This window comes from Harpia harpyja, chromosome 16 (genome assembly GCF_026419915.1).
Source record: "Harpia harpyja isolate bHarHar1 chromosome 16, bHarHar1 primary haplotype, whole genome shotgun sequence".
Taxonomy (NCBI): Eukaryota; Metazoa; Chordata; class Aves; order Accipitriformes; family Accipitridae; genus Harpia; species Harpia harpyja.
The window spans coordinates 87,815-97,556 of NC_068955.1; positions in this window are offsets into that span (position 1 = coordinate 87,815).

A 9,742-nucleotide genomic window follows, 5' to 3' on the forward strand; every position below is an offset into this window, starting at 1 on the left:
ACACGGTTTTACAACACGGTTTTTTTCAACACGGTTTTACACAACACGGTTTTTTACAACACGGTTTTACACAACGGTGTTTTACAACACGGTTTTACAACACGGTTTTTTACAACACGGTTTTACACAACACGGTTTTTTACAACACGGTTTTTTACAACACGGTTTTTTACAACACGGTTTTACACAACATGGTTTTACAACACGGTTTTACACAACATGGTTTTTTCAGCATGGTTTTTTACAACATGGTTTTACAACACGGTTTTTTACAACATGGTTTTTTCATCACGGTTTTTTACGACATGGTTTTACAACACGGTTTTTTACGACATGGTTTTACAACACGGTTTTTTACGACATGGTTTTACAACACGGTTTTACACAACATGGTTTTTTCAGCACGGTTTTTTACAACATGGTTTTACAACACGGTTTTTTACAACATGGTTTTACAACACGGTTTTACACAACATGGTTTTTTCAGCACGGTTTTACACAACATGGTTTTACAACACGGTTTTTTACAACATGGTTTTACACAACATGGTTTTTTCAGCACGGTTTTTTACAACATGGTTTTACAACACGGTTTTACACAACATGGTTTTACAACACGGTTTTACACAACATGGTTTTACAACACGGTTTTACACAACATGGTTTTACAACACGGTTTTACACAACATGGTTTTTTCAGCACGGTTTTTTACAACATGGTTTTACAACACGGTTTTTTACAACATGGTTTTACAACACGGTTTTTTACAACACGGTTTTACACAACATGGTTTTTTCAGCACGGTTTTTTACAACATGGTTTTACAACACGGTTTTTTACAACATGGTTTTACAACACGGTTTTACACAACATGGTTTTTTCAGCACGGTTTTTTACAACATGGTTTTACAACACGGTTTTACACAACATGGTTTTTTCAGCACGGTTTTTTACAACATGGTTTTACAACACGGTTTTACACAACATGGTTTTTTCAGCACGGTTTTTTACAACATGGTTTTACAACACGGTTTTACACAACATGGTTTTTTCAGCACGGTTTTTTACAACATGGTTTTACAACACGGTTTTACACAACATGGTTTTTTCAGAACGGTTTTTTACAACATGGTTTTCCAACACGGTTTTTTACAACATGGTTTTACAACACGGTTTTACACAACATGGTTTTTTCAGCACGGTTTTTTACAACATGGTTTTCCAACACGGTTTTACACAACATGGTTTTTTCAGCACGGTTTTTTACAACATGGTTTTCCAACACGGTTTTTTACAACATGGTTTTTTCAGCACGGTTTTTTACAACATGGTTTTCCAACACGGTTTTTTACAACATGGTTTTACAACACGGTTTTACACAACATGGTTTTTTCAGCACGGTTTTTTACAACATGGTTTTCCAACACGGTTTTACACAACATGGTTTTTTCAGCACGGTTTTTTACAACATGGTTTTCCAACACGGTTTTTTACAACATGGTTTTACAACACGGTTTTACACAACATGGTTTTTTCAGCACGGTTTTTTACAACACGGTTTTACAACACGGTTTTACACAACACGGTTTTACAACATGGTTTTTTACAACACGGTTTTACACAACACGGTTTTACACAACACGGTTTTTTACAACACGGTTTTACACAACACGGTTTTAAACAACACGGTTTTACACAACACGGTTTTTTACAACACGGTTTTTTACAACACGGTTTTTTACAACACGGTTTTACAACACGGTTTTTCAACACGGTTTTTTACAACACGGTTTTTTACAACACGGTTTTTTACAACACGGTTTTTTACAACACGGTTTTACACAACATGGTTTTACAACACGGTTTTACACAACATGGTTTTTTCAGCATGGTTTTTTACAACATGGTTTTACAACACGGTTTTACACAACATGGTTTTTTCAGCATGGTTTTTTACAACATGGTTTTACAACACGGTTTTACACAACACGGTTTTACAACATGGTTTTTTACAACACGGTTTTACACAACACGGTTTTACACAACACGGTTTTTTACAACACGGTTTTACAACACGGTTTTTTACAACACGGTTTTACAACACGGTTTTACACAACATGGTTTTACAACACGGTTTTTTACAACATGTTTTTACAACACGGTTTTACACAACATGGTTTTTAAAACACGGTTTTACACAACATGGTTTTTTCAGCACGGTTTTTTACAACATGGTTTTACAACACGGTTTTTTACAACATGGTTTTCCAACACGGTTTTTTACAACATGGTTTTACAACACGGTTTTACACAACATGGTTTTTTCAGCACGGTTTTTTACAACACGGTTTTACAACACGGTTTTTTACAACACGGTTTTACAACACGGTTTTACACAACATGGTTTTTTCAGCACGGTTTTTTACAACACGGTTTTACAACACGGTTTTACACAACACGGTTTTACACAACACGGTTTTTTACAACACGGTTTTACACAACACGGTTTTTTACAACACGGTTTTACAACACGGTTTTACAACACGGTTTTTTACAACACGGTTTTACAACACGGTTTTTTACAACACGGTTTTTTACAACACGGTTTTTTACAACACGGTTTTACACAACATGGTTTTACAACACGGTTTTTTACAACACGGTTTTACAACACGGTTTTACAACACGGTTTTTTACAACACGGTTTTACAACACGGTTTTACAACACAGTTTTTTACAGCACGGTTTTACAACACGGTTTTACAACACGGTTTTTTACAACACGGTTTTACAACACGGTTTTTTTCAACACGGTTTTACACAACACGGTTTTACACAACATGGTTTTTTCAGCACGGTTTTTTACAACATGGTTTTACAACACGGTTTTTTACAACACGGTTTTACAACACGGTTTTACACAACATGGTTTTACAACACGGTTTTACACAACATGGTTTTTTCAGCACGGTTTTTTACAACATGGTTTTACAACACGGTTTTTTACAACACGGTTTTACAACACGGTTTTTTACAACATGGTTTTACAACACGGTTTTATACAACATGGTTTTTTCAGCACGGTTTTTTACAACACGGTTTTACAACACGGTTTTTTACAACACGGTTTTACAACACGGTTTTACACAACATGGTTTTTACAACACGGTTTTACACAACACGGTTTTACACAACACGGTTTTTTACAACACGGTTTTACAACACGGTTTTACACAACACGGTTTTTTACAACACGGTTTTACACAACACGGTTTTTTACAACACGGTTTTACAACACGGTTTTACACAACACGGTTTTTTACAACACGGTTTTACAACACGGTTTTACACAACACGGTTTTTTACAACACGGTTTTACACAACACGGTTTTTTACAACACGGTTTTACACAACACGGTTTTACACAACACGGTTTTACACAACACGGTTTTACACAACACGGTTTTTTACAACACGGTTTTACACAACACGGTTTTACACAACACGGTTTTACACAACACGGTTTTACACAACACGGTTTTTTACAACACGGTTTTACACAACACGGTTTTACACAACACGGTTTTACACAACACGGTTTTACACAACACGGTTTTTTACAACACGGTTTTACAACACGGTTTTTTACAACACGGTTTTTTACAACACGGTTTTACAACACGGTTTTTTACAGCACGGTTTTACAGCACGGTTTTACAGCACGGTTTTTTACAACACGGTTTTTTACAACACGGTTTTTTACAACACGGTTTTACAACACGGTTTTACAACACGGTTTTTTACAGCACGGTTTTACAGCACGGTTTTACAGCACGGTTTTTTACAACACGGTTTTACAACACGGTTTTTTTCAACACGGTTTTACACAACACGGTCTTACACATCACGGTTTTACACAACACGGTTTTTTACAACACGGTTTTACACAACGGTGTTTTACAACACGGTTTTACACAACGGTGTTTTACAACACGGTTTTTTACAACACGGTTTTACAACACGGTTTTACACAACACGGTTTTTTACAACACGGTTTTTTACAACACGGTTTTACAACACGGTTTTTTACAACACGGTTTTACACAACACGGTTTTACACAACACGGTTTTTTACAACACGGTTTTACACAACACGGTTTTACACAACACGGTTTTTTACAACACGGTTTTACAACACGGTTTTTTACAACACGGTTTTACAACACGGTTTTTTACAACACGGTTTTACACAACACGGTTTTACAACACGGTTTTACACAACATGTTTTTACAACACGGTTTTTTACAACATGTTTTTACAACACGGTTTTACACAACATGGTTTTTACAACACGGTTTTACACAACATGGTTTTTTCAGCACGGTTTTTTACAACATGGTTTTACAACACGGTTTTACACAACATGGTTTTACAACACGGTTTTACACAACATGGTTTTTTCAGCACGGTTTTTTACAACACGGTTTTACAACACGGTTTTTTACAACACGGTTTTACAACACGGTTTTACACAACATGGTTTTTTCAGCACGGTTTTTTACAACACGGTTTTACAACACGGTTTTACACAACATGGTTTTTTCAGCACGGTTTTTTACAACACGGTTTTACAACACGGTTTTACACAACATGGTTTTTTCAGCACGGTTTTTTACAACACGGTTTTACAACACGGTTTTACACAACATGGTTTTTTCAGCACGGTTTTTTACAACACGGTTTTACAACACGGTTTTACACAACATGGTTTTTTCAGCACGGTTTTTTACAACATGGTTTTACAACACGGTTTTTTACAACATGGTTTTACAACACGGTTTTTTACAACATGGTTTTACAACACGGTTTTACACAACATGGTTTTTTCAGCACGGTTTTTTACAACACGGTTTTACAACACGGTTTTTTACAACATGGTTTTACAACACGGTTTTTTACAACATGGTTTTACAACACGGTTTTACACAACATGGTTTTTTCAGCACGGTTTTTTACAACACGGTTTTACAACACGGTTTTACACAACATGGTTTTTTCAGCACGGTTTTTGACAACATGGTTTTACAACACGGTTTTTTACAACATGGTTTTACAACACGGTTTTACACAACATGGTTTTTTCAGCACGGTTTTTTACAACACGGTTTTACAACACGGTTTTACACAACACGGTTTTTTACAACACGGTTTTACAACACGGTTTTACACAACACGGTTTTTTACAACACGGTTTTACAACACGGTTTTTTAGAACACGGTTTTACAACACGGTTTTACACAACACGGTTTTTTACAACACGGTTTTACAACACGGTTTTTTAGAACACGGTTTTACAACACGGTTTTACAACACGGTTTTTTACAACACGGTTTTACAACACGGTGTTTTACAACACGGTTTTTTACAACACGGTTTTACACAACACGGTTTTTTACAACACGGTTTTACACAACATGGTTTTACAACACGGTTTTACACAACATGGTTTTTTCAGCACGGTTTTTTACAACATGGTTTTACAACACGGTTTTTTACAACATGGTTTTACAACACGGTTTTTTACAACATGGTTTTACAACACGGTTTTACACAACATGGTTTTTTCAGCACGGTTTTTTACAACACGGTTTTACACAACACGGTTTTACACAACACGGTTTTACACAACACGGTTTTTTACAACACGGTTTTTTACAACACGGTTTTTTACAGCACGGTTTTTTACAGCACGGTTTTTTACAGCACGGTTTTTTACAGCACGGTTTTTTACAGCACGGTTTTTTACAGCACGGTTTTTTACAACACGGTTTTTTACAACACGGTTTTTTACAGCACGGTTTTACAGCACGGTTTTTTACAACACGGTTTTTTACAACACGGTTTTTTACAGCACGGTTTTACAGCACGGTTTTACAGCACGGTTTTTTACAACACGGTTTTTTACAACACGGTTTTTTACAACACGGTTTTTTACAACACGGTTTTACACAACACGGTTTTACACAACATGGTTTTTTCAGCACGGTTTTTTACAACATGGTTTTACAACACGGTTTTTTACAACACGGTTTTACAACACGGTTTTACACAACATGGTTTTACAACACGGTTTTACACAACATGGTTTTTTCAGCACGGTTTTTTACAACATGGTTTTACAACACGGTTTTTTACAACATGGTTTTACAACACGGTTTTTTACAACATGGTTTTACAACACGGTTTTACACAACATGGTTTTTTCAGCACGGTTTTTTACAACACGGTTTTACAACACGGTTTTTTACAACACGGTTTTACAACACGGTTTTACACAACATGGTTTTTACAACACGGTTTTACACAACACGGTTTTACACAACACGGTTTTTTACAACACGGTTTTTTACAACACGGTTTTACACAACACGGTTTTTTACAACACGGTTTTACACAACACGGTTTTTTACAACACGGTTTTACAACACGGTTTTACACAACACGGTTTTTTACAACACGGTTTTACAACACGGTTTTACACAACACGGTTTTACACAACACGGTTTTACACAACACGGTTTTACACAACACGGTTTTACACAACACGGTTTTACACAACACGGTTTTACACAACACGGTTTTACACAACACGGTTTTTTACAACACGGTTTTACAACACGGTTTTTTACAACACGGTTTTACAACACGGTTTTTTACAACATGGTTTTACAGCACGGTTTTACAGCACGGTTTTTTACAACACGGTTTTTTACAACACGGTTTTTTACAACACGGTTTTACAACACGGTTTTACAACACGGTTTTTTACAGCACGGTTTTACAGCACGGTTTTACAGCACGGTTTTTTACAACACGGTTTTACAACACGGTTTTTTTCAACACGGTTTTACACAACACGGTCTTACACATCACGGTTTTACACAACACGGTTTTTTACAACACGGTTTTACACAACGGTGTTTTACAACACGGTTTTACACAACGGTGTTTTACAACACGGTTTTTTACAACACGGTTTTACAACACGGTTTTACACAACACGGTTTTTTACAACACGGTTTTTTACAACACGGTTTTACAACACGGTTTTTTACAACACGGTTTTACACAACACGGTTTTACACAACACGGTTTTTTACAACACGGTTTTACACAACACGGTTTTACACAACACGGTTTTTTACAACACGGTTTTACAACACGGTTTTTTACAACACGGTTTTACAACACGGTTTTTTACAACACGGTTTTACACAACATGGTTTTACACAACATGGTTTTTACAACACGGTTTTACACAACATGGTTTTTTCAGCACGGTTTTTTACAACATGGTTTTACAACACGGTTTTTTACAACATGGTTTTACAACACGGTTTTACACAACATGGTTTTTTCAGCACGGTTTTTTACAACACGGTTTTACAACACGGTTTTTTACAACACGGTTTTACAACACGGTTTTACACAACATGGTTTTTTCAGCACGGTTTTTTACAACACGGTTTTACAACACGGTTTTACACAACATGGTTTTTTCAGCACGGTTTTTTACAACACGGTTTTACAACACGGTTTTACACAACATGGTTTTTTCAGCACGGTTTTTTACAACACGGTTTTACAACACGGTTTTACACAACATGGTTTTTTCAGCACGGTTTTTTACAACACGGTTTTACAACACGGTTTTACACAACATGGTTTTTTCAGCACGGTTTTTTACAACACGGTTTTACAACACGGTTTTACACAACATGGTTTTTTCAGCACGGTTTTTTACAACACGGTTTTACAACACGGTTTTACACAACATGGTTTTTTCAGCACGGTTTTTTACAACATGGTTTTACAACACGGTTTTTTACAACATGGTTTTACAACACGGTTTTTTACAACATGGTTTTACAACACGGTTTTACACAACATGGTTTTTTCAGCACGGTTTTTTACAACACGGTTTTACAACACGGTTTTACACAACATGGTTTTTTCAGCACGGTTTTTGACAACATGGTTTTACAACACGGTTTTTTACAACATGGTTTTACAACACGGTTTTACACAACATGGTTTTTTCAGCACGGTTTTTTACAACACGGTTTTACAACACGGTTTTACACAACACGGTTTTTTACAACACGGTTTTACAACACGGTTTTACACAACACGGTTTTTTACAACACGGTTTTACAACACGGTTTTTTAGAACACGGTTTTACAACACGGTTTTACAACACGGTTTTTTACAACACGGTTTTACAACACGGTGTTTTACAACACGGTTTTTTACAACACGGTTTTACACAACACGGTTTTTTACAACACGGTTTTACACAACATGGTTTTACAACACGGTTTTACACAACATGGTTTTTTCAGCACGGTTTTTTACAACATGGTTTTACAACACGGTTTTTTACAACATGGTTTTACAACACGGTTTTTTACAACATGGTTTTACAACACGGTTTTACACAACATGGTTTTTTCAGCACGGTTTTTTACAACACGGTTTTACACAACACGGTTTTACACAACACGGTTTTACACAACACGGTTTTACACAACACGGTTTTTTACAGCACGGTTTTTTACAGCACGGTTTTTTACAGCACGGTTTTTTACAGCACGGTTTTTTACAGCACGGTTTTTTACAGCACGGTTTTTTACAGCACGGTTTTTTACAGCACGGTTTTTTACAGCACGGTTTTTTACAGCACGGTTTTACAGCACGGTTTTTTACAACACGGTTTTTTACAACACGGTTTTTTACAGCACGGTTTTACAGCACGGTTTTACAGCACGGTTTTTTACAACACGGTTTTTTACAACACGGTTTTTTACAACACGGTTTTTTACAACACGGTTTTACAACACGGTTTTTTACAACACGGTTTTTTACAACACGGTTTTTTACAACACGGTTTTACACAACACGGTTTTACACAACACGGTTTTACACAACATGGTTTTACACAGCATGGTTTTTTACAACACGGTTTTACAACACGGTTTTACACAACACGGTTTTACAACACGGTTTTTTACAACACGGTTTTACAACATGGTTTTTTACAACACGGTTTTACAACATGGTTTTTTACAACACGGTTTTACACAACACGGTTTTACACAACACGGTTTTTTCAGCACGGTTTTTTACAACACGGTTTTTTACAACACGGTTTTTTACAACACGGTTTTACAACACGGTTTTACAACACGGTTTTACACAACACGGTTTTTTACAACACGGTTTTACAACACGGTTTTACAACACGGTTTTTTACAACACGGTTTTACAACACGGTTTTTTACAACACGGTTTTACAACACGGTTTTTTACAACATGGTTTTTACAACACGGTTTTACACAACATGGTTTTTTCAGCACGGTTTTTTACAACATGGTTTTACAACACGGTTTTTTACAACATGGTTTTACAACACGGTTTTACACAACATGGTTTTTTCAGCACGGTTTTTTACAACATGGTTTTACAACACGGTTTTTTACAACATGGTTTTACAACACGGTGTTTTACAACATGGTTTTACAACACGGTTTTACACAACATGGTTTTTTCAGCACGGTTTTTTACAACACGGTTTTACAACACGGTTTTACACAACACGGTTTTACACAACACGGTTTTACACAACACGGTTTTTTACAACACGGTTTTACAACACGGTTTTTTACAACACGGTTTTA